Source organism: Pseudorca crassidens, chromosome 3 (assembly GCF_039906515.1).
Source record: "Pseudorca crassidens isolate mPseCra1 chromosome 3, mPseCra1.hap1, whole genome shotgun sequence".
In the NCBI taxonomy this organism is placed as follows: domain Eukaryota; kingdom Metazoa; phylum Chordata; class Mammalia; order Artiodactyla; family Delphinidae; genus Pseudorca; species Pseudorca crassidens.
Window position 1 is genome coordinate 115760156 of NC_090298.1, and position 27200 is coordinate 115787355.

Sequence of the window (27200 nt, forward strand, 5' to 3'; positions counted from 1 at the left end):
CTGTTCTGTAATCCTCTTATACTCCTCTAATATATTCACTTTCTCACTCTTCAAAACTTCTGCTTCATAACTTCTCCTGTCTTTGAATATTTTTCACTCTCTTCACCACTCACTTCCAGCTGATGACCTCACCTCATGACTCATGGAGAAAATAGAAGCAATTAGAGAAGTGCTCCCTCATTTTCCTAGCAGCAATTCTACTTACCTACCTGTATGTGTCCTCATATGATCTACCTTCCCTCTTCATACAGTGGCTTGAGTGTCCCTGCTTCCATCAACGGCCAACTGCTATACAAGAACATTTTCAGTATCACATATTCTCTAATGTATTCCAGCTTTAAAACATAAATAAACAACCCTCCCATTACCCCATGTTCTCCTGTATCACCACCCAATTTTTCTACTGTGCTTCATGGCAAAACCTCTGGAAAGAGTTGTATATAGTTCCTAACTCCACTTTCTCCCTCACGTTCTCTCTTCAGCCCCTCAGATGGGCTTCCATCCCCACCATTCCACTGAAATTAAAATGTTAGTGTCATCAATGGTCAGCATGCTGCCAGGTCTGAGAGCTACTTCTCAACGTGGTTGACTTCACTTCCAACTTGAAACATGATCTCCCACATATGTACACTACTATATATAAAATAGATAACTAATGAGAACCTACAGGGAACTCTACTCAATGCTCTGTGGTGACCTATATGGGAAGGAAGTCTAGGAAAGAGTGGACATATGCATATGTATAACTGATTCACTTTGCTGTACAGCGGAAATTAACACAACATTGTAAAGCAACTATACTCCAATAAAAGTTAATTAAAAATAAAAATTAAAATAAATAAAAAATGAAAAAAACCCCACTGAGGTTAAAAAAAGAAAGAAAGAAACATGATATCCCCTTGACTTCTAGGACTCCATACTCTCCTGGTTTTCTACCTCACTGACGTCTTCTCAGTCTCCTATGCTGGCTCATTCTCTTCCACAAACCACTAAATATTAGACAGTCCCAGACCTCAGCCTAACACCTCTTCTGTTCTCTATCTACATCTAGTCCCATGGCTGTTTTTTTATGACTGGCAAACTAGTATCTCCAAAATAGACCTCACCTTTGAATTTCAGCCTTCTATACCTATCAGCCCACTTGATGTCTGCTATGGATTGAATTGTGTCTCCCAAAAAGGTATGTTGAGGGACTTCTCTGGTGGTCCAGTGGTTAAGACTCTGGGCTTCCAATGCAGGGGATGTGGGTTCCATCCCTGGTCGGGGAACGATCCCATGTGGTGCATGGTGCAGCCAAAAAAAAAGATATGTTGAAATCCTAACCTCCAATACATATGAATATACCCTTATTTGAAAATAGGGTCTTTGCAGATATAATCAAGTTAAGATGATGTCATATGGATTAGAGTGGGCTCTAAATCCACTATGACTGAAGAAGGGAAGACATAGAGACAAACAGAGAGACTGTCATGTGAAGATGGAGGCAGAGATTGGAGTGATGTGTCTACAGCCAAGCACTGCTGGCAGCCACTAGAAGCTAGAAGAAAGGGACATGGAACCCATTCTCCCTCAAAGCACCCAGAAGGAACCAACCCTGCTGACACCTTGATTTCAGATTTCTGGCCTTCAGAACTATGAGAGAATAAATTTCTGTTGTTTTAAGTTTGTGGTCACTTGTTACAGCAGTCCTAAGGAAATAATGCAACATCTTGTCATAATCTCAGATTTAACATGACCAGAAGAGAACTCTTATCCCCTCCCGTGCCCAAATCTACTCCTCCCCCTTGCCATTCCCCCAAATCCTTTTTCTACCTTGACCCGTGGTCTGCTTTCCATACAATAACCAGAGGGTTCTTTTAAAGACATAAGTTAAGGAGTTCCCTGGTGGTCCAGTGGTTAAGACTCTGCTCCCAATGCAGGGGGCCTGGGTTTGATCCCTGGTCAGGGAACTAGATCCCACATGCTGCAACGAAGACCTGGCACAGCCAAATAAATAAATAAATATTTTTTTAAAAAATAAAATAAGAACATAAGTTAGATTAACTCCCTCTGTTCTTTAAAACCCTCCAAAGTCTTCCCACAATCCTTTGAATGCAATAGAAATTCCATATCTTGAACTACAAGATCCTTCATGCTCTGGCCCCTGCCTCCTTCTTTGTTGTCATTTCTTTCTTTTTTTTTTTTTTTTTTGCGGTACGCGGGCCTCTCACTGTTGTGGCCTCTCCCGCTGTGGAGCACAGGCTCCGGATGCGCAGGCTCAGTGGCCATGGCTCACAGGCCCAGCCACTCCGTGGCATGTGGGATCTTCCCGGACCGGGGCATGAACCCGTGTCCCCTGCATAGGCAGGCGAACTCTCAACCCCTGCGCCACCAGGGAAGCCCTTTGTTGTCATTTCTTAAGTTCTCTTCCTGCTCACTGCTCTCCATTCACACTGGCTTCCTTCTGTTCCTTGCACAAGCTTATTCCTGACTTTGGGCTTTTGTACCAGCTATAATACTACTTCTGCCTGGAGCTGCCCTATCCACAGATCTGTCCATAATCCACCTTTCCTGACCTCCCAATAAAGAGTGGGCCCAGACTCTACCACACCACCAGGTTTGATTTTCTTCATGCGAGAGCACGTCCTTTCACGCCAAGTCCCTGGTTCCAGTCCCTTGGTCCTGGATTTCCTTCAATCCTTTGATTAGAATCCTCCTCAAATCTGGGAGTCAAAGCACTCAATTTTTACTTAAGAATTTGAGGGAGGTTTCTGACACTTCCAGTAGAAAGAGTCCTGCCTTATCAAAGGCTAATAAGCCCAATCTCTACACAGGACCACACCCCAAGGAAGACTGATCAAAAGTCCATGCTCTTCCAGTGCAAGAAGCCTGCTGGCTTTCGATTAGCATCCTCAAACTTTCCGTCCTGTGATGAGAAAAGGTCATATCCAGCTTCCACCAAGGGTAGAGGGAGGCAGAGCTCACAGTTTATCTCTCAAATGCCATCACGCCACCAACCAGCTATCATAGTTTCCCTGACTCTGGCCTCCTCACAGACTGAGGGGGAAGCAGAGCAAGACAGAAGAATTCAAGGAGAGAGGGACTTCAGGGGGATGTCTGTGTGATCTGTAGTTTGCCATCATCCCCCCAAAATTGAAAGGAGATCTGTAGCTCTGTGTGTCCTCTGTTGATGCCAGGCACTGTGCTAGGACTTTAATAATAATAAAGCATCAATTGCTGCCATTTGGGGAGTGTAATCTGGACCAGGCAGAGGGCTAGGCATTCTAGAACCATTATAGCATCTAGTTCTCACAACAGTTCTCTGAGGTAGGTATTATCATCCCCACCTAACAGATGAAGAAACAGACTCAGTGAGCAGAAGGGACTTGCCAGGTGGTTTCTACTGCAAAGCTGTGGTCTTCCTTCTATGTGACATTGCCTCTTTGCTAAACCTTCTGTCACCTAATTCCCAGCATGAGACAAACCTGTGACTAAATGTAGGTACTGGGACCTGCAACCCTCGATTCCAGCCCATGAGTCACCAGAGTGGGGATCTGCTAGCTCAGGAACTTAACCCTCAAGGCAGCTTCCCCCAGCCCTTCTACAGCTGTGCTTCAAAGAGAGATACCAAGGCCTGAGTCACTTCCCTGGAAACTCCCTTTCAGAGACTGTCCTTGAAATAAGATAATGCAAAAATCTGAGCTGGACTGCCCAGGGGGCCAATTCCCACCAGCCTCCACTGATGAGTTGCCTCTGCCTGTTCAGGGCGCCACAGCAAGGGTGAGCTTGAAGCAACATTCCGGCAGGAGCTTCTCCAGATATGGAGAGGCCAAGCAGATAGAAGCTGCTGCGGTGGGACAAATAGCATGCATAGAAGGATCCTGGGGATGGAGGTCTGGGAAAGGGATGGAGTGAACATCTCTCATCACGAGAATGATTCCTGGGCTTCCCTGGTGGCGCAGTGGTTGAGAATCCACCTGCCAATGCAGGGGACATGGGTTCGAGCCCTGGTCCAGGAAGATCCCACACGCCACGGAGCAACTAAGCCCGTGCACCACAACTACTGAGCCTGCCCTCTAGAGCCCGCCAGCCACAACTACTGAGCCCGTGTGCCACAACTACTGAAGCCCGTGAGCTCTAGGGCCTGTGCTCCACAACAAGAGAAGCCACTGCAATGAGAAGCCCACGCACCGCAACGAAGAGTAGCCCCCGTTCGCCGCAAGTAGAGAAAGCCCGTGCAGCAACGAAGACCCAACGCAGCCAGAAACAATAAATAAATAAAATAAAATAATAAAATAAATAAATTTTAAAAAAAGAGAATGATTCCTAAGGCCTCCTCCTTGCCATAATTGCAACCTGAGATTCTGTCAGTCAAGGATGAGGCTATGTTAGTGAAACGTCTATAGCCTGACCCCCCGTAGAAGACAGTGAGGCCATTGGTGTGAGCATCTGCCATGGCAGAGACTCAGCAGAGATTTGGTGGGCAAGAGTCAGGAGTCTCAGTTTAGACGTTGACACAGGCCTGAGGGTCCTCGGAGTGTCATACATGGCATGTTGTGATGGAAGCCTTTAGGGATGTGGATTCCAACCTCCTTGTTGCACAGATGGAGAATCCAAGGCCAGATAGGGGAAGTTACCTGCTCAAGGTCCCCAGCCATGAGTGAAAGAGCTGGCACCTCTCATACTTCTGTACATTCAGGTGAGAACCCCCCCCATCTCATCCCTATTCTAACAATAGAAAATAAAACATTGAAAATTCAAAAATAGAATACTGAAACCAGGATGGGAGCCATGTCTAACCTGGCTGCTTTGGGAGGGCCCATGTGTCTAAGCCCATGTCATGCCCCGTGAGTGTCCCTGGAAAGCCAAGTTGGCATCCTGCATTGTGTGGTTAGGATTCACGCTTGTGCCAATCACGCACCAGCCCACCTCCAAATGCAGAATGGTGTTTGCGTTTGGGCAACGGCATCTTCGCCTGTGATTTTCCTCTGATGATATCTTGTTTTGCCAACTAAATTAAGACTATGACAGAGAACAGAGACTACCTCTAGCAGTTTAGTTCAATTAAGATTTCACATCAACAAATTAAAATGTATCCTCACCGTCTGCAAAGTAAATCTGCCTGCATTTAGGAGGAGGCTCTGACATTTGCTGTTCAGACACCTAGCTGTTACGAGCCGAGTATCAATGAGGACCCACCCTTTCTGGGACTGGCTCTGGGGGTTCAGGACCAGGGTTTGTCTCCAGGGACTTACAGCTTCTGGGCCAGGGCTTCCCAAGCATGAGTGTGAGGACCAGCCTGAGACTTTGATGAAGTTTTCACTGGTCCTCTGTAAAATCACAAAAATGAGAAGTAGGAAGTCATGTTTTTCATAAAACTAAGTCAATTCAAACTAAAAGACTGTTAATAAACAGTTTTAAATTTGTCAGCCACTCTTCAAGGGACTGAGGATTCACCAATGAACAAAACAGACAAAAATCTCTGTTCTCTAGGAGCTTTTATTTTATGCGGAAGAGACAGACAATAAATAAGGCAAATGAGTGAAATATGCAATAAGTTAGAGAGTGATAAGAGCTGTGGAGAAAAATAAAGCCGAGAAAGAGGATAGGGAATGTGGAGGGCAGAGGGATTTGTGATTTTTAAATAGGGCAGTTTGGAAGGCCTCCATGAGAAGGTGACAACTGAGTCAAGACCTGCAAAGGTGAGGGACTGAGCCATGAGGATATGGGAGGTGCGGGGTAGGGGGGGCACTCGGGCAGAGCAGTGCCAAATGCAAAGGCTGATATGTAGTTGTAGGTGGTATGCAGATGGAACAGAGTGAGCAGGAGGAAGAAGAGGAGGAGAGGAGGTCAGAAGAGAGGGATCATAGGCCATAATAGGGACTTCAGATCATTCTCTGAGTGAACAGGAAGTAAGCAGAGGGATGGAGCAGAGAAGAGACAAGCTCTCCCTTAGATTTTAGTAGGATGGTTGTGGCTGCTGTGTGGAGCATAGGCAGAAAGAGGGCAAGGTTGGGAGCAGGGAGACAAGAGATTTATTGTGGTTACTAAGTGAGGTATGGTGGTGGCCAGAGTGAGGGCTGAAGAGCAGGTGATGTGGGAAATTGGCTCAAAATGTTTAAAATCAGTAATATTTTAGAAAGTTCAGCATGTAAGGTCAGCACCTCCTTGACATCTTTGAAAAAAGGCAATTCCATTGGTGGTCCTAGGACAGGGACCTCAAATCCTTAATGACAGCACAGGGGCCACCCACAGTGTGGTGCTCCAAGAAATGGACCTTTTCCTCTGTAAAATGAGATGAATAATCTTTTCTTTCTAGAGAAGGGAAGTAAAGCTATTTTCTCCATTGAATATTAGAGAACTGAGAGAGTGCAAGCCCTATGAGGGCAGGTGCTATGTCCACATCCTGTTTTCAGATGTTCCCCAGCAGCTACTTCTAGGTCCAGGGCATGCATACTCCAAAAATAGTTGTTGAAAAAATGAATGCATGAGTACCTTTCCCCCATACTTTAGATAGGGATTTAAACAGAGTTTTAATAACAAACTTTGAAATTGTGTGTGTATATATATATGTGTGTGTGTGTGTGTGTGTCTGTGTGTCTGTGTATATATACTTTTTTTTTTTTAAACCGGAGGGCTGTTTGCGTGTGGTGATGGCGGTGAGTTTGTTTTCTGTTGGTTTGTTTGTTTTCTGTGAACATAAAAAATTATGGATTATTATATAGATTAGGTTCTTGCTGCTGAAGGATTTGGGTAACTTCAGGGTTATTTCTCATTCTCTCTTTTCCCCTTATTTTTTATTTTTTTTTGTGGTACGCGGGCCTCTCACTGTTGTGGCCTCTCCCGTTGCGGAGCACAGGCTCCGGACACGCAGGCTCAGCGGCCATGGCTCACGGGTGCAGCCGCTCCACGGCATGTGGGATCTTCCCGGACCGGGGCAAGAACCCGTGTCCCCTGCATCGGCAGGCAGACTCTCAACCACTGCGCCACCAGGGAAGCCCTACCCTTATTTTCTTCATTTCCCTTCTCCTTCCTCTGTAATCTTAGTTGGCCATCATGTAAAACTGGACAGAGTTTTATGCTTCCTATTTCTACTCTTTAAAGTAGATATGTGAAATGTTTTTTATTTTTATCTTTTAGAAAAGCCCAGAAACTAAATTAAATTCTTTTTTACTTGTGTAACTCTCAGTTAATTTTTCTCTCACTGTATGTCAGCATCCCCACTTTCTGCATCTAAGGAGTTGATACTACTTCCTGATGGGAAGGAAAACACACCCAACATGGGACTCTGGACTTCACCACTTCAAACTTCTCTGCTATTTAACTTGCATGGTAATTTGCATAGATCTACATATGTTATGCAATCAGCCTGCTCTCCTTTTACATTTAAGCCTAAAATAATTTTGCTTTTATGATGTTCTTCTCTGCTGCCTTCTTTATTTCTTACTGGTCCTGCGATTTAGATTTTTGTAAAAGGAATTGATGAAAAGCCAAAGGTATAGACACATTACCCAAACAGCTACTGGGGAGAGGGAGACGGGGAAGCAGCATGGTGAGATTGTCTTTGGGATTCATTTATTCATTCAGCAAATGTTTATTGAGCACCTACTATGTGTTAGGCTCTGTGCAGGTGCTAGGAATACAGTGGTGAGAAAGCCAGGCACAGTTCTTACTCACATAGAGCTTATACTCTCCTGAGGAAAATGGACAATAAACAAGTAAACACATAAATACAAGCATGATTTCTGTTACTAATAAGTGCTAAAATGAAAATATAGTTATTGGAAAACTGGTTTAGATTGGGTAGTTCATAGAGAGTCTCTCTGGAAAAGTGAAATTTGAGCTGAGGCCTGAATGATTGGAAGGAGACAACCAGGTGAACATCTGGGGGAAAAGTGTCCCAGACAGTGGGAACAGCCCTGAAATGAGAAGGAACTTGAAAGGTTTTAGGAACAGAAAGGAGGTGTAGCATTTTGAATGCTTTCAGTGGAAAAAAAAAAAAAAGGAAAGGAATTGTATTACCTCATATAAAGAAGGCTGAGGGCAGAGGGGGTAGGGTTGTAAGGTTGGTCAACATCATCCAGGGCCAGACTATTCCCTTCTTTCTGCACAGTCACCCTTTTGTGCTGAGGTCCTTCTGGATGCCAAGATGGCTGCCAAAGCTCCAACTTCATACAACTCCCTTGTAGTGGTACAATGTCCAGGAAGAGAGGAAGAGGGCAAACCCTTCCCTTTTCAAAACAAGGAAACCCTTCCCTGGACACTGTGCAGATTTCCCTTCATATCTCAGAACATAACAAAAATTTCATCACATATGCATTCCTAAACTGGTCATTAGCAAGGAGAATGAATGACACAGATTGGTGTAGAGTTGGGCAGAGGAGCAGTCTAGCTTCTAGTGAACTTCATGGAAGAACCAATGCTACCAATTTCTGACAAAAGCCAGGCTTCTGAGAGTAAAATTAGGCTTCTGTGAGCAAGGAAGAAGTGGGGAATGGCTGACTGTAATTTGGTGCTCAAGAATATTGCCGCAGGAGGACAGTGTGGCTGGAGTACTGGTATAAGAGAAGGTTATGGAGATGGAATGAGGGAATACAGAGCTTGTTTTAGGTTCTTCAAATGTAATCTTTCAGATCCATGTAAGTCCCTAAGGTCTTACCCCATTTTTCACTAGTTACTCTCTCCAGTGCTGTCCCTCTTCCCGTCACTCCCCCAAGGAACCACCTCACCTCTGGGTGTAGAGTTCTAGAAAGGCTGCCCAACTCAAGTATTAGACACTGAGTCTAACACTAGCTGATGACACTGGGTAAGTCCCTTCCTTTCCTTAAGCTTAGTTTCATTATCTACAGCAATGACACAATAACATTTGTCCAACTGGCTCTTCAGGAAAGTTGTAAAGATCAAATCAAAGAGTTTCTGCATGTCCTTTGAATACTATAAAGTACCGTAGTTATTATTATTTTTTATTTTTTATTTTTTGCGGTATGTGGGCCTCTCACTGTTGTGGCCTCTCCCGTTGCGGAGCACAGGCTCCTGACGCGCAGGCTCAGCGGCCATGGCTCACCGGCCCAGCCGCTCCGCGGCATGTGGGATCCTCCCGGACCAGGGCACGAACCCGTGTCCCCTGCATAGGCAGGCGGACTCTCAACCACTGCGCCACCAGGGAAGCCCCGTAGTTATTATTATTGCTGTTACTGTCATTCATCTTCAATGAAAGACAAAGGTTTTTTTTTAAATTTATTTTATTGAAATGTAGTTGATTTACAATGTGTTAATTTCTACTGTACAGCAAAGTGATTCAGTTATACATATATAAACTTTCTTTTTCATATTCTTTTCCATTATGGTTTATCACAGGATATTGAATATAGTTCCCTGTGCCATACAGTAGGACCTTGTGTTTATCCATTCTATGTATAATAGTTTGCCATCTGCTAACCCCAAACTCCCACTCCCTCCCTCCGCCATCACCCTTCGCCTTGGCAACCACAAGTCTGTTCTCTAGAGACAAAGCAGTTTTAAATTTTGAGTAGTCACCTCCTCCAGCTCCTTGGGAAGGGACAGCTGTCATTTTGGAAAGTACTCTGAGGGGGTAAGGAGGGCGGCCTTGAGCTCTGTTTTGCCCTTCATCCCCCCAGACCTTTCCTCAGTGTCCCCCATTCCCCCCTCCCCCGACAGTCTTCTGTGCTTCGCATCAGAGATGTCCTTAGAAACAAGCTGGGCTGATGTTCAATAAAATGTGAGCTAAAGCTGGCTGAGTTATTATCCTTTTTTCTTGATAAAAAGAGTGAATGTATTTTCATTACTGGCAGAGTGCTTTTAGCTGGTGCGGACAATTAAGCCCTGGAAATGCAGCAATCCATTTCACACTGAGAGAAGATTTGAGGGATGACTCACCAAACACCCAGGCCGTGGAGGAGCCAAAAACATGGCCACTGTACCCAATAATAAAAACCATAGCATTTTTGTGATAATAAGGTAAAGCAGCCCCTAGGTGACTCCAAGTAATTTGCCCCACAGTGGAATGCTGCTGTTGCTGCTGGCATGAAAGCTGTGAGCCTGACACTTCTCCACATACCTCAAGACCCTTCTTAGCCATCCTCTTCCTTATTCTTATCATCTCTTGGGAAGGCAGGCTGGGAGGAGCTTCATGTTATGGGCAGCAGCTTCTGCCAAATGTTACCTTTTAGGTTCAGACACTCTTCTTGGTTTTGCTTCATAATCTTTTGATCACCTCCCTCACCCTCAAGCCAGACCCTATGTCCAAAGAATCAGATCTCTGAGACCAACAGAGTTGTCCATTCCAAAGCTACAAGATGGGTGGAAAAACCCTCCTTTACAAGATCAATGACAACCCTCCTCTCTTCTCTCTCCTTCCCTCCCGTCTTTTTTTTCTCTTTTTCAAAGATGAGTTAGAAGTTCTAATTTCCAGTCCCCAGAGGCAAAGGTGAGATGACCACTCCCCACCTTCCCTGCCCTACCAACCCAAGCTGAGAGGAAGAGTCTTAAGCTGCAGATTCTTGGAAGCAAGAAATTTGCTGGTATTGTGGCTTATTTGGCTACACATCTACCTCCCTCCTTAAGAACGAGGGGCAGGGACGGTGTTGCCACCTCCTTCACCTCTGCATCTCCTGCAGCCCGCACAGTGCCTGGGATAGTCAGCTCTTAGATGTTTGATGAATGAATGAATGAACAAACAAAGCCACCTCTGTGTTGGTTTATTTCTCATGGCTTTGTCTTTTTGTTCTGTTCAACACACAGCTCCACCACCATAACTTAGAAAGTGGAAATTACTTCAGAGATGCAGGGACTGAGTATTAGTGGAGTGAAAGCGATCTGGTACATTATTACAATTTTTTCTTAAACCACTTAAGCTCTAGTTTCCCTCCTGTTTGCTGTTAGAAGGGATCCCAAATCAGTCGTGAACTTTCGTCTGCCTTGAGGGAGTAAGAGGAGAGGGCTGGGGTGGTTGTCCAAGCTTATTATCCTCTCCATTACTCAGGAGTGTTCCCCTGAGCTTTCACATGATTTTATTTTAATGCTGTTATTTGTATTAGGCGAGTCTCCAGCTCAGCCAGGCCAAAAAAGGAGGTGGGGGAACCAGGGAGGAGCTGGTGGAAAAATAAATATCCTGTAGGTTCATGATGATCTGACCATGGCTTTAATATGAATCATATTTGCTCTAACCTGCTTTCCCACAATCAGCATTTCTGCTAGAAATAATTTATAATTATCAAACTCCAGTTAGGCTAGAAGATTCCTTGCAAAGGACTTTGATATGATTAGGGAAAGGCTTGGAAATGTAATTTGCATGGTTCTTGTCCTCTCTGCCAATGACATTCCTGGAGAAGGCATCTTGTCCTTCCTGGCAGGAGAAATTCCAAGGGCAGATAGGAGCTGGGGACCAGACTTCAGGGTCACTGGGGCTGCTGCTCCAAGGCTGGCCCAAAAAGAAGATGCTTTCCTGGAATAATGAGTCTGAAAGATTTCCCATCTCAGCATTTCAAGAACTGAGAGTCAGTGAGTGGCCCAGAGTGGGACAGTGCCAAGTGCATGCTGACCAACAGCTGTGCCCAACACTTCAGTGTGAAGGCCCTTTGGTAACTGCCCAACACCCAGCATGGGTCATCCTAAGAGAGTCCTGGTCTTGCTCCTGGCTGAGAACTAGTAACAATCCCCTCTACCTCTTCCCTCATCTTAACCCTTCAACTCTGCAGCAGCTGAGCCAGAGAAGGACAAAAGTTAAGCAAAGGTGCGCTGAAAAATACAAATATTATTGAAAGAAATGAAAGAAAACCTAAATAAATGAAAATATATCCCATGTTTGTTACCAAACCAGGTTCATTTGCCTGACACACAGCAAGCAAAACGCTGAGACACTGAGGTCTGCAGCAGAGAAAGGGTTTATTTACAAGGCAGACAAGCGAGAGATATGAGGACAAGTCTCAAATCCACCTTCCTGAAGGTGAGGGGCTTGGGATATTTATGGGATAAAGAAGCAGGGTGGGGGCTTCACTGGTGGTGCAGTGGTTAAGAATCCGCCTGCCAATGCAGGGGACACGGGTTCGAGCCCTGGTCTGGGAAGATCCCACATGCCGTGGAGCAACTAAGCCCGTACGCCACAACTACTGAGCCTGTGCTCTAGAGCCCGCGAGCCACAACTACTGAAGCCCTTGTGCCACAACTACTGAAGCCCGTGCGCCTAGAGCCTGTCCTCTGCAACAAGAGAAGCCACCACAATGAGAAGCCTGCGCCCCGCAACAAAGAGTAGCCCCCGCTCACTCCAACTAGAGAAAGCCCGCATGCAGCAGCGAGGACCCAATGCAGCCAAAAAGTAAATAAATGAATAAATAAATTTATTAAAAAAAAGAAGCAGGGTGGTCTGAGATGTGGGGAAAGATAATTGGAGGCAAGAAAAAGGTAAAGTAATTGGCGTTCTGCGTAGGCATATCTGAGTTACAGGCTCCTTCATGGGATACACGTTCAGAAAATGGCTGCATTAGCATGAGGGTGGAGTTTTTGGCCCTCTGATACCCAATGTTGTCCTTCAGACACTCAAGCAGACCCAGTTGAATGGTTGGTGGTCTTGACTGGTTTGAACTGGGCAAGGCTAGCTCTATGTTTCTGAAAAACAATTTAAACAACAGTTGCTATAGCGGAATATACATCAGAGGTGTTATCTATAGAGGGGTGGTTAAAGGAGTCTTGTGATATGTTGTCTAAGCTATGTGAAGCTTAGAGGGTACGCAATTTGCAAAAACAATTAAAGCAAGTTTAGTTAGTAAAGACAGGTTACAGGATCATATTTATTAAGCAAGTTATAGTTTAAGGGATCTAACTGATGACTGCCCTCGGTTTCATGTTCATGGAAGACTCAATATTGTTAAGGTGGCATTACTCCCTAAATTAATTTACACAGTCAATTCAATTCCTATTAAAATCCCAGCTGCCTTACAACAAGAAAAAAACTAAACAAACTGAAAAGAAACAACTTTTCTTAGATTCATCAGAAACTGAGGTCACAGGACAAATGACCACCCTAAAAACTAGAGAGATAGGTGAATGCGGAGAATGCAGACCACTTTACCTAAAGAAGAAGCTGCTGGAGCCAGGAACCAATAGCACTGAAGTACTGATACATGCTACAGTATAGATGAACCTTGAAAATATTATGCTAAGTGAAAGAAGCCAGTCACGAGAAAAATACATTATATGATTCCCTTGATATGAGTATCCAGAATAGGGAAATCCACAGAGACAGAAGGTAAATTTGTGGTGGCCAGGTTGGGGTGAGTGGGAAATGAGGAGTGACTGCTAATGGACACGAGGTTTCTTTCTGGGATGATGAAAATATTCAGATTGTAGTGATGGTTGCACAACTTTGTGAATATATTAAAAAAACCACTGAATTGTATGTTTTAAAATAGTGAGTATTAAGCTATGTGAATCATATCTCAATTAAAAAATAAAAAGTTAACCAACGATGATTTGGGATGGGAAATCCAAATTTTCCTTTAGATTCGGTCTGCAGACCGTTTTTGGGAACCAGAGCTTCTGTAGGTCATTTTCCTACTGACTGACCAACCCAGCCTTTGACCATTCCAAGAGGAATTCTGGGATATGGAAGGAAAGAGAATGAAGAAGGGACTTGAAGGAAGGGGGCTAGGACTGGGAAATGCTTGAAATGAGACTCCAGAGCCTTGTGATTGTAGCTACTGTTCTGCAGGAGGCTACCTCCTTCATTAAGTCTCCCTGGTTTCTTCTTTCCCTAAAGCATTTCATCCAAAATATATCATTTTGACCCAAAGACCTGGATCCTTGGATCACTGGATCCTTGTTAGCTTGTAGGCTCTCTGTTTATTCCACAGTAAGCTATTTTACTTGTCCCAGATATGTGTCCCCTTCACAATGACACCACAACCTCTTCCAGGGCAGGACCCCTGTCTTGGTCTCACAGACCCTTAATGTAGGAAAGAACTTTGGGCATCACTTGGCCCTCCCCTCCTAATTTAAATGTAACCCAACTATCAACTTCTTGGGTTTATCCAAGTCTCCCAGCCTCCTGGGGTCATCTTTCCCCCCATGTTCAGCTAGGAAGAATCACCTTATGCTGCTCCCCACCCTCAAAGACAATAGGAAACCCCATGTCCTGAACTCTGTGTCTTTGGGAATTCTTGTGCAGTGTTTGAGAGAATGGCTTTGGAGCCTGGGTTCACATCCTATCTCTGCCACTTATTGATGGTATGACCTTGGACAAGTTATTTAACTTCTCTGTGCCTCAGTTTCCTTGTATATAAAATGGGAATAGTCAGAGCTCCTCCTTCATAGCATTAAATGAGCTACCAGTAATATATGAATATACAGCACATAAAACTGTATCTACCACTCCATAAGGGCTATAAAAATATTTGCTCTTGGGGCTTCCCTGGTGGCACAGTGGCTAAGAATCTGCCTGCCAATGCAGGGGACACGGGTTCGAGGCCCGGTCCGGGAAGATCCCTCATGCCACGGAGAAACTAAGCCCGTGCGCCACAACTACTGAGGTTGCGCTCTAGAGCCTGCGTGCCAGAACTACTGAAACTCGCGTGCCTAGAGTCTGTGCTCCACAAGAGACGCCACCACAATGAGAAGCCCGTGCACTGCAACGAAGAGTAGCCCTCACTCCCGCAACTAGAGAAAAACCAGCGTGCAGCAACGAAGACCCAACGCAGCCAAAAGTAAAAAAATTAAAACAAAAAAAAATTGCTCTTATTACCTGTTTCAGCTGAATTCTTGACCTACTGTGCCCCTCATCCCTTTCTCCTCTCATGCTGCCAAAACTTTTCACTCTCCAAAGCATCCCTAATTCAAAGCGATGTGTGGCAGACTTTTGCTAAAAGCTTGAAGGAAACATGCCACATAGCTCAGCCAATAACTTAAAATTGTATCTTGAGCATCGTTGTTCTTTAAAGTCCCCTGATCATTCTTGCCACCAGGCATCTCTCAGTTACCATCCAACTTTTCTTCTCTAATGCCAGCTTGCTGCCTTGCTCTGTATACCCAGTTTCCATCAACACTTTCTCACATCTCCTCTCGCCTTTCCCCAGCCCCTCATCCTGGAAACTCAAAATTTCACGGTGGAATTCTGTTCTCGTTAAGCCTCACAGTAGCCATCTAAGCCCCACATGAGGGGGGCAGGGCAGCATGGGGAGAGGCAGGGAGAATAGCTTTTGCATCCAGAGAGCCCTTGAAGCTGGTTTCCTTTTTTTTTGTTTTCTATTAAAGAGGGCTCTAGCTACCAGGACTCAAGGAGGCCCAAGTTTCCCTGGATGGAGAGAAGTTACCATCTTCCTAAGGAATGCATTGCATACCCAGCAAAAGCTACATAAAGCACCCACTGCACAAAGGACTAGCCAGAGAGCAGCAGAGTAAAACTAGCTTCTTTGTGCCGTTTGCCTTACATAATTTGTTACTAGGCCCAGATGATCAGGGATTTATTGTTTTTGAGGGAGGGTTGGAGGTGATATTTTAGCCCATTAAAGCCTCTGCTTCCCCAGGCCTGATTTTCCTCTGGCACCACGTTGAACTTTTTCTCTAGCTGCCAAGGAAGGCAGGATTTCAGGCTAAGGTAATTTATGTTAATTTTTTCCCTTTCTGGTCCATTAACTTTTGTGATGTTAATATATCTTACAGGATCTCCTCACCGCACGAGTTGCTCCGTCTGCTGGGTGCTGCAGGGCCTGAGCAGGGGGCTGCCTGCTGGCATGACCTCCCGAGCCCTGTGTATACCCTTTCTCCACTGCCTGGGGATGTTGGTAGGGGATGGGTTGGCTCCCGCCTGCTCAGATGAAAGTTAATGATTCCCTGAAGTGGGATTCCCGGAAGCTCTGGGAGGGAAATGTTGCCAACAAAGACCTTCCCTGGGCAGTTTCTTTGGAGTTCCTTCTGGCCACCCCCATTCCAAGGCCAATTTGAAAGGAGGCTAGGGTGGAATAAACTGAGCAACGCACATTTCCTTACATTACAGCGTGCTGTCTTGCAGGGAGGGGAGCTTTGGGGATTAGAAAAGGAATAAAAATCTCTTCGTGCCCTTCAGGTGCTTTCTGTATAGTTGGGAGTGGGTTGGGGTGGGAGGGTAGATGTAACCTAATAGGGTCAGTTCTGTTAGAAGGTGATGTTGAGGAGAGGGAAATGTCCCCCTCTACTTCTCTGGAGTTCTTGTGGCTGGATAAATAAAATTGACATAAAACGGAATAACAGGAGAAAAAGAAAAAAATTTTAATTCATGCGCATGGAGGTCTTATAGAAATGGGACCTAAGAAGTGGCCAAAGCAGGCAGCTTTTATACTTTTTAGACAAGGAAACAATAAATTTGTGAGGAATTGACAGGACAAAGAAACTTAGGTTTTGGGTGCCCAATTAGTGAAGAATCTAAACAGCATTTTAAAGAAGTAACATGGTTTATATACACTTCTTGGCCTGAATTCCCTATCTTGGGCGATAAGGGTGTCCTTTTACTTCCAGATGCAGGGAGAACATCTGTCACGTGAGAGACTGATTTCCTGCTTTCAGGAGACAGAAAGGAAAGTCACAGTGTCCCTCTTGTGTTGGCCATTTTTTAAGTAACTTTAATTCAAAATAAGCAATATGCCACTGAGGCACATTTTGGGATGGCCTAACCTGGGCCCCAACAGTGACATATATGCTCCTAAATATCACCGAGCTTTGCAAAATCCCTCAGCGCTTATAAGAAAACCTAGGATTTCACAACAGTGAAAACTTCACCAGTGACACATTTAAAAAAGACAGGAACCTGATAAAAATGGTAACATAGCTTTACAAATATTAAATGGTTAAGCAAAACATAAATACTATAGTAAATATAGCACTCTGATTTGGAAAAAACCTGCAGTTTGCTTGTGGAAATGGGTGTTGGCAAAGTCACAGCTCATGAGTTATTGTGAAGTGGAGGAAGGAGGATTATCTGAAATTTTGTTTGTTTGTTTGAATAAATTTATTTATTTATTTATTTTTGGCTGTGTTTGGTCTTTGTTGCTGTGCACGGGCTTTTCTCTAGTTGCTGCGAGAGACGTTACTCTTCGTTGCGGTGCGCAGGCTTCTCATTTCAGTGGCTTCTCTTTTTGCAGAGCATGGGCTCTAGGCGCGTGGGCTTCAGCAGTTGTGGCTCGTGGGCTCTAGAGCACAGGCTCAGTAATGGTGGCGCGGTAGCTGTGGCGCATGGGATTAGTTGTTCCGCCGCATGTGGGATCTTCCCAGACCAGGGCTTGAACCCACGTCTCCTGCATTGGCAGGCGGATTCTTAACCACTGCGCCACCAGGGAAGCCCAGGTTATCTGAAATTTGATGGAAAGTTGTAACACCAGATGTGGATGGGTATGGTTCCTAGCACATGTGTGGTGTTTGTGTGTGTTGTGTTTTGTGTATTTCTACATGGGTTGATCCAGGTGGGTGTATTTTTCTGCACTCACCTAGTGTTTCTTGTGGATGAAGTTGTACAGAAGCAAATGTGAAATTTGCATTTTTGTCCAAATTGTTTCCTAATATATCAATCAGTTAGGAACAAATTCATGTTTTCAAAACAAGCCTTATAGAAACATAAGACTCTCTATACATACACCAAATTCCATAATGTCGGTTTGTAACCAGATAATTTATTAAGAAACTAATTCATTTGTTTTCTCTACATTTTTTTCCTCTTCTCCATTCCAAGAAGGTGGCCAAGTTCTTTGTAATTCTTTGCCTCTGTGACATTTGCAGAACAGAAAACATGCAGTCATTCAATCAATAAATAAACATTCATGAGTCTCTCCTATGCACCAGGCAGGGTTCTACACACAAGGGGATAGAGCAGTGAACAACCCACACAGTCTTTGTTTTCATGGAGTAAGTGTTCTAGTGGGAGAGGCAGACAAAAAACAAATAAATGCATAATAGAATGTCAGGCAGTGAGAAGTGCTGTAAAGAAATATAGAGCAGAATAAGTGGTGAGGGAGTGACTAGGTGTGGAGGGAGAGGACATGACTCCTTTAAAATCGATGAAATAGTGGTGGGAAAGGGGAGATTTGAGCAGAGATCTAAATGAAGTGAGGGAGTGGGCCATATGATTATTTAAGGGAAAAGTGTTCAAGACAGAGGGAACAGCAAGTGCACAGCCTCTGAGGAAGAATCATGCTTGATACATTCGAGGGATATCAAAGAGGCTGAAGGCCGGAAGGATTGAGAGATATAGAGAGCAATAGGAAACTAGATAGGAGGCATAGCAGGAACCTGGTCACATAATGTCTGTAGGTCATGGTCTGGTCTATGGATTTTTTTTTTTTTTTTAGTAAGTGTGATAGGAAGTCATTGGAGTGTTTTGAGCAGGTGAGAGATATCTGACTGAAGTGTTAAAAAACTCACTCTAGATCAGTGCTGTCCAAAAGAACTTCAATGATGAAAATGTTCTGTCTACTCTGCCCAGTGTGGTAGCCATTGGCCATATGTGGCAATTGAGCATTTGAAATGTGGTAAGTATGATTGAGGAAGTAAAATTTTAATTTATTTAATTTGAATTAATTTGAATTTATATTTGAGTAGCCACATGTGGCTAGTGGCTAGTATATTAGTGCAGTTCTAGATGTTGAGCATAAAATAGACTAAAAGGGAGTGAGAATTGAAGCAGGAGGACTGATAGGAGTGCAATAGTCCAAATAAGAGGTGATGGTCACTTGGACTGAGGTGGTAGCATTGGAGGTGATAAAGAAGTGGTTATATTTTTATTCTGGATATATTTCGAAGGTGGAGGCAACAGGCTGATGGATTAAATATTATAGAGCATAAGAGAAAGAAAGGAATTGAAAATGATTCTTAAGTTTTTGGCTTGCGACTGAATGAACAGTGGTTTCACTTCCTGCCATGGGAAATAATTGGGAATGAACAGAAAGTTTCCATTTTGTGTTGTTTTGTTTTTTCCCCCAAACCTAAGCTCCCTGATGAGGCTGTTCCAGGGTCCTAGAGTGCGTGGAAGAGAGGAAGGTGCCCTGGAATGCAGCCAGGTTGGGAAGAAATCTAAAGTCAGGAATATTTCAAATTGTGTAAACCTAAACCCTACCCCTTGCAGAACCTCTGAGAGAGTGCACTAGAGAAGCCGGCCCCCAAAGAACACTCTGTCCCAAGTCTGGGCCCAAAGCAGCAGAGCTTCCTGATCCTAAGGGACCAGTGGGCTGGGATGACGGATGTGTCAGTGGTGGCCTGGATGGCTGACATGTGGAAGAATCTCCCCGACCCTGCCTGAGACACTGAGCTTCATGAAGGTGGGCAAAATGGCTGGATGTCAGTGTTCTGCCAGTCTCAAGAGATGGGTATTTGGAGTCATCTTTACATGCATTTAAGGTAGAGAAAGAAGTGTAGGTACATGAGAAGCATTGTGGATGGGCTGAGGCATTGTGGATGGCTGTGAGGGAGATTGGGGGGATTAGGAGGCGGAGTCAGGAATGGTGGATGCTTCTACCCCATAGACTCTAGATTCTAAGTCCAACAGTCAACTTTCAGTGCCTTCTGTAAACTTCCCAAGGGGTGTAAAAGATCCTTTCATTCAAGTCATTCTATAAACATGTTAGGAATAACCTTTAATCGTTCCGTTTTTCATTTTGAGGAGGGTGGGAGTCACACGCTGGGATATCTGTGCCAAGGCAAGGATATACCTCTCACACGCAGTAGGTAAAATAAAGAATTCAGAGTAAACAAATCTGGGTTTGAATCCCAGGTCCCTCCCACACTACCTGTGTGATTTGGGGCAATTAACCTCAGTTAATTAATTACTTTTTTCTGAGCCTCAGTTTACTCATTCATAAAACGGGACCACCCAGGTCTGAAATGAGGAATAAATAATGTATGTACAATATCTTGCATGGCACCTGACAAATAGGAAGAGTTCAGTAAATGCTAATTTCCCCTTCCTATAGAATTGCCCGGAGTTGCTCATTGTAGCTTCAGCCCCAGAACCTTCTTGTGGTGTGCTGCCCAGCATCTCCTGTTCGACCTGGGTTCTCCATGGCTTGCTCAGATCACATCACAGCTTTTTCTCCCCTGCATTAATGCTAAGCACTTCTTATTAAAAAAAAAAAAATTCTCTGTTTGCCTCGTACCTTGTGATCTGAAAAAGCAGCTGTAAATAGAAGGTGTGCTCCCTATGATGCAGCAGTCTTGGCATTTTGCTCTTTAAAGGTTAATGGCCAGGGCTCTACCTTTGGAAAACTCGGCCTACAGCACTCACCAGAAATTGCTGTGAAGGAAAGTGAGCTTGAGAGGATGTGGGGAGGGTGTTGAGGAAGGTCTCTGGAGTGGGATGGTGAACCTGTACAGGGAGAATGGTACATTCTAGGAAAAAAAAGGTAGGCCATGGCAGCCCCCAGTCATGAGAGGTAGCAGGACTATGGCTTCCATCTGGCCCCCTTTCTGGACCAGACTGAGGTCTTATTGCCTATCCTTTGCTAGAGAATTCCTGAGAGGACTTGCAGTGATAATTCGGTGCTCAATCATGCTTCAGTTGCAATTTATTTAAAGTCGACAATAGGGCTCCTGCCTTTAACAACCAAATTCCTAGTACTTGAATCTCTGAGGCTGGATTTTTTTAATCTTGATAAAAAAGCTATATTTCACACTTATTACAACACCTGGCACCTGACACCCTCCAGAGACTTTATAAAACTAGTGAAATGAAACCCTCAGCACCACTGTAAACAGGAAAGAGAGTTGAAAAACTAGATGCCATACCCCCTCACCGTAGGAGACAAAGGACCAAACTTGCCTAACCTCCACCTTACCGGTAGATCCAGATTTTTTTAGGCCAGTCTTCAAAGAGCTTTTGATTGGTCCTCAAAGAAGTCCTAGCTCACAACATCTCTTGGAGGTCAGGATATACCTGAAAAATGGGTCAATCAGGCACCAGCTCACAGCTCTGACCTGTATGCAGATGAGTCCTCCAGACCCAGGAACCCCGCTCCAGCTTTTCACGCTCAGCATCAGACAATAGCCAGTCAGAGAAGCTGGATTCATCTTTGCCAAATGTCCCAGGGGATGAAGTATGTGGGCATGTCTGCCCTGAGATGGAAAGGTAAACGCAGGATTTGGGGTGTGGTTCAATTGAGGAAAAGTGCAATCATATGATTCTCCCTGACCCTACAACCCAGCTGTCCTGATATCTCATCCCTGATTGGGTCCCTACTGGAAAAACAGTGGGGCTTATAGTCAGAGACCTGAGTTCAAATCATCCTTCTGCCACTTAACTAGACTTAAAACTTAATTTCTCCAAGTCTCAGTTTTCACATCTGTACAGCAGGAATAATAATACCATTATGGTTATCTATTATGGTATAACAAACAACCCCAAACTTAGTGGCATTAAAAAACAACCAATCTGTCATGCTCACAGATTCTGTAAGTTAGTAATTTGGACAAGGCACAGTGGAGATGGGTTGTTTCTGCTTCATGATGTCTGTGGCTTCAGCTGGGATGATTTGAAACTGGGCTCATTTGGGACTGTTGACCATGGCCTTTCCACATGGTTTGGGCTTCCTCATAGCATGGTGGCCTCTGGGACTTCTTACATGATGATTCCATGTTCCAAGAATGAGTGTCCCAGCCAACAAGGCAGGAACTTCATGGCCTTTTATGATCTAGCCATGGGATTCACATAGCATCATTCGTACCATACTCCACAGTCATAGAAGTCGCCAGCCTGCCCAGATTCAAGTGGAGAGAACATAGAATAGATATCACCTCTTGCTAAGAGGAGGATTAAGAATTTGAAGTCTTGCTTTCAAACTGCCATCAGTTCCTCCCTCACTCGCTTCCTGTGAGGAATGAAATAACAATCTTGTACATAGTAGGGGCTCAATAAATAGTATTCTGTATTCTCTTTATCTCCTTTAGGCCTTTCAGAACAATTTGCACTCACTCCAAAGGAGAGGAGCACAACCAAAATAACCAAAACTGCTTCTCTTTTTTCTGGTTTATGTCCAACTCTGGAATATCACAAAACCTAGAGAAATGGTCCTGCAATGCTGACTCTTAGGGCGGTAACCTGGGGCAGGTAGGTGATTTAATGTCCCATGGGAATTTTCAGAGCTACTTCTCAGGATAGAAAATTAAAACCAAAAAAACCCAAAAAACAACCAAAAGGAGATGGACTTCCCTGGTGGTGCAGTGGTTAAGAATCCACCTGCCAATGCAGGGGACATGGGTTCGACCCCTTGTCCAGGAAAATCCCACGTGCCGTGGAGCAACTAAGCCCGTGTGCCACAACTACTGAGCCCGCGCGCCTAGAGCCCAAGTTCTGCAACAAGAGAAGCCATCACAATGAGAAGCCCGCGTACTGCAACGAAGAGTAGCCCCCTCTTGCAGCAACTAGAGGAAAGCCCGTGTGTAGCAACAAAGACCCAACGCAGCCAAAAATTTAAAAAATAATAAATAAATTTGAGGGGGGATAAAAAAGAACAATTATAAAACCAAAAGGGCAAAACCAAGTTCAGAGCTTGACTCCTCTGCTGATAGGAAATCCAGCCCTGCAATTCAATGCTAAGCATGTCCAAATTCTGCACTATAGCTTTAAGATAAGTCTGTATTTGACTGTGTATTTCCTTCATACTCTGTGAGGAAATCACCCTGGGAGTGTTTGCATCTCTGACTGAAAGAGCTGCCCAATGAGGCAGAGGGACTGAATCAGAGGAGGGCAAGGAAGCTGCCAGGTTTGGAGTCCACTCAGAGAACACAAATTCCAGATTCAGAATCCAACTCCAACGTTTTGAGGTCCAAGTTTTCTTTACTCTTGGCAAGCTCACTTCTTTTGTTCACAGAAAGAGTAGAAGTTTTAAGGCTCATTTAATGCCTCTCTCACACCAAAAGCCCATTCATAAGGCCATGGGGATGAAGTGAGTATAAATGAATCAGGAACTTATGGCTTCGTTTTTCCCTTGAATTGTATATAAGGGAACATAAATTAAGAGAAAAAACTGGTAAGGGAAAGAAAAGTGTGTAGGGTTTTAGCCAACTTTGAAGCTTTGAAAACACCTTGGGAATCATGTTGGGATGCCTTCCACCAGGCCCACCAAGAGATGCTGGTGAGCAGGTGGACAATGAGAATCATATGGGACAAGCAGAAAGGCCCTGGATATCAAGGGGAAGGTGGTATATTAAGGCAGTTTATTAATCTGTTGCTGTGTAACAAATTACCCCCCAAATGTAGCAGCTTTTTTTTTTTTTTTTTGGTATGCTGGCCTCTCACTATTGTGGCCTCTCCCGTTGTGGAGCACAGACTCTGGACGCGCAGGCTCAGCGGCCATGGCTCACAGGCCCAGCCGCTCCGCGGCATGTGGGATCTTCCCGGACTGGGGCACGAACCCGTGTCCCCTGCATTGGCAGGCGGACTCTCAAGCACTGCGCCACCAGGGAAGCCCGCCAAATGTAGCAGCTTTAAACATTTATTATCTCCCATAGTTTCTGAGGGATGGAAATCAGGGAACAGCTTAGCAAGATGGTTCTGGCTCTGGGTCTCTCAGGAGGTTTCATCGCCTAGGACTGGAGTCACCTGAAGGCTTGACTGAGGCTGGAGGATCTATTTCTAAGATGTCACTGATATGGCTGTTTTCTGGAAGTCTCATTTTCTCCACAGAGATGCTTATGATATGGCAGTGGAATCTCAAAGCAAATGATGAGAGAGAGAGAGGAAAAAAATGAGCCCAAGATAGAAGCTGCAGTGTCTTTTATAACCTAATCTCAGTAGTGATATACAGTTACTTCTGCCATATTCTTTTTTTTTTTTTTTTTTTTTTGCTGCATTGGATCTTCGTTGCTGCACATGGGCTTTCTCTCGTTGCAGAGAGTGGGGGATACTCTTCATTGCAATGTGCGGGTTTCTCATCGCAGTGGCTTCTCTTGTTGCAGAGCATGGGCTCTAGGCATGTGGGCTTCAGTACATGCAGCACGTAGGCTCAGTAGTTGTGGTGCAAGGGGCTTAGTTGCTCCGCAGCATGTGGGATCTTCCTGGACCATGGCTCGAACCTGTGTCCCTTGCATTGGCAGGCGGATTCTTAACCACTACACCACCAGGGAAGTCCTTGCCATATTCTGTTGGTCACATAGACTGACTCTGGCACAGTGTGGGAAGAGCCACACCAGGTGTGAATACCAGAAGACAGGAATAATTGGAGGCTGGATACAGATGGGAGAGGCACAGAGACCAGGAAGGCAGTTGGATCTGGGCTTCTTCCAGAATGCTTTTTTTTTAAAGAAAAATTCATCTTATTGGAGTATAATTGCTTCACAATGCTGTGGTAGTTTCTATTGTTCAACAAAGTGAATCAGCCATGTGCATACATATATCCCCGTATCCCCTCCCTCTTGAGCCTCCCTCCCACCCTCCCTATCCCACCCTTCTAGGTTGTCGCAAAGCCCCGAGCTGATCTCCCTGTGCTATGTTGCTGCTTCCCACTAGCTATCTATTTTAATTTGGTAGTGTGTATATGTCATGCTACTCTCACTTCACCCCAGCTTCCCCCTCCCCTGCTCCATGTCCTCAAGTCCGTTCTCCATGTCTGCGTGTTTATTCCTGCCCTGCCACTAGGTTCATCAGTACCAATTTTTTTAGATTCCATATATATGTGTTAGCATACGGTATTTGTTTTTCTCTTCCTGACTTATTACTTCACTCTGTATGACAGTCTCTAGGTCCATATACCTCACTACAAATAACTCAATTTCATTTCTTTTTATGGCTGAGTAATATTCCATTGTATACATGTGCCACATCTTCTTCATCCATTCATCTGTCGATGGACATTTAGGTTTCTTCCATGTCCTGGCTATTGTAAATAGAGCTGCAATGAACACTGTGGTGCATGTCTCTTTTTGAATTATGGTTTTCTTAGGGTATATGCCCAGTAGTGGGATTGCTGGGTCATATGGTAGTTCTATTTTTAGTTTTTTAAGGAACCTCCATACTGTTCTCCATAGTGGTTGTATCAATTTACATTCCCACCAACAGTGCAGGAGGGTTCCCTTTTCACCACACCCTCTCCAGCATTTACTGTTTCTAGATTTTTTAATAATGGCCATTCTGACCAGTGTGAGGTGATACCTCATTGTAGTTTTGATTTGCATTTCTCTAATAATTAGTGATTTTCAGCATCTTTTCACGTGCCTCTTGGCCATCTGTATGTCTTCCTTGGTGAAATGTCTGTTTAGGTTTTCCACCCATTTTTTAATTGGGTTGTTTGTTTTTTTGATATAGAGCTCCATGAACTATTTGTATATTTTGGAGATTAATCCTTTGTCCATTGCTTCATTTTCAAATATTTTCTCTGATTCTGAGGGTTGACTTTTCATCTTGTTTATGGTTTCCTTTTCTGTGCAAAAGCTTTTTTTTTTTTTTTTTTTTTGCAGTACGCGGGCCTCTCACTGTTGTGGTCTCTCCCGTTGCGGAGCACAGGCTCTGGACGCGCAGGCTTAGCGGCCATGGCTCACGGGCCTAGCCGCTCCACGGCATGTGGGATCTTCCCGGACCAGGGCACGAACCCGTGTCCCCTGCATTGGCAGGCGGACTCTCAACAACTGCGCCACCAGGGAAGCCCTGTGCAAAAGCTTTTGAGTTTCATTAGGTCCCATTTGTTTATTTTTGTTTTTATTTTCATTACTCTAGGAGGTGGGTCAAAAAAGATCTTGTTGTGGTTTACGTCAAAGAGTGTTATTCCTATATTTTCCTCTAAGAGTTTTATAGTGTCTGGTCTTACATTTAGGTCTTTAGTCCATTTGGAGTTTATTTTTGTGTATGGTCTTAGGTAGTGTTCTAATTTCATTCTTCTACATGTAGCTGTCCAGTTTTCTTAGCACCACTTATTGAAGAGGCTGTCTTTTCTCCCTTGTATGTTCTTGCCTCCTTTGTCATAAATTAGGTGACCATATGTGCATGGGTTTATCTCTGGGCTTTCTGTCCTGTACCATTGATCTACATTTCTGTTTTTGTGCCAGTACCATACTGTCTTGAGTACTGCAGCTTTGTAGTATAGTTTGAAGTCAGGGAGCCTGATTCCTCCAGCTCCGTTTTTCTTTCTCAAGATTGCTTTGGCTATTCAGGGTCTTTTGTGTTTCCATACAAATTGTAAAATTTTCTGTTCTAGTTTTGTGAAAAATGCCATTGGTAGTTTGGTAGGGACTGCAGTGAATCTGTAGATTGCTTTGGGTAGTATAGTCATTTTCACAATATTGATTCTTCCAATCCAAGAACATGGTATATTTCTCTATCTGTTTATGTTATCTTTGATTTCTTTCATCAGTGTTTTATAATTTTCTGAGTATAGGTCTTTCACCTCCTTAGGTAGGCTTATTCCTAGATATTTTATTCCTTTTATTGTGATGGTAAATGAGATTATGTCCTTAATTTCTCTTTCTGATTTTTTGTTGTTAGTGTATAGGAATGCCAGAGATTTCTGTGCATTAATTCTGTATTCTGAAACCTTACTAAATTCATTGATTAGTTCTAGTAGTTTTCTGGTGGCATCTTTAGGATTTTCTACGTAGAGTAAAAAATCATGTCATGTCATCTGCAAACAGTGACAGTTTTACTTCTTCTTTTCCAATTTCTATTCCTTTTATTTCTTTATCTTCTCTGATTGCCGTGGCTAGGACTTCCAAAACTATGTTGAATAATAGTGGTGAGAGTGGACATCCTTGTCTTGTTCCTGATCTTAGTGGAAATGCTTTCAGTTTTTCACCACTGAGTATGATGTTTGCTGTGGGTTTGTCATATATGACCTTTATTATGTTGAGGTAGCTTCCCTCTATGGCCGTTTCCTGGAGAGTTTTTATCATAAATGGCGTTGAATGTTGTCAAAAGCTTTTACTGCATCTATTGATATGATCATATGGTTTTTATTCCTTAATTTGTTAATATGGTGTATCACATTGATTGACTTGAGTATATTGAAGAATCCTTGCATTCCTGGGATAATCCCACTTGATCATGGCGTATGATCCTTTTAATGTGTTGTTGGATTCTGTTTGCTAGTATTTTGTTCAGGATTTTTGCAACTATGTTCATCAGTGATCCTGGTCTATAATTTTCTTTTTTTGTGATAACTTTGTCTGGTTTTGATATCAGGGTGATGGTGGCTTCATAGAATGAATTTGGGACTGTTCCTCCCTCTGCAATTTTTTCAAAGAGTCTAAGAAGGATTGGAGTTAGCTCG

The 27200-nt window shown here is 44.0% G+C and overlaps 1 long non-coding RNA gene across 1 annotated transcript in view; it reads left to right on the forward strand.

Annotated features, from left to right (window-relative positions):
- Positions 1-19221, forward strand: part of LOC137221725 (uncharacterized) — a 135842-nt gene extending 116621 nt beyond the window's left edge. The window contains exon 3 of the long non-coding RNA XR_010942132.1: positions 19079-19221. This is a non-coding gene — a long non-coding RNA (uncharacterized lncRNA). The remainder of the gene's footprint in view (positions 1-19078) is intronic.
- The last annotated feature ends 7979 nt before the right edge of the window (positions 19222-27200 follow it).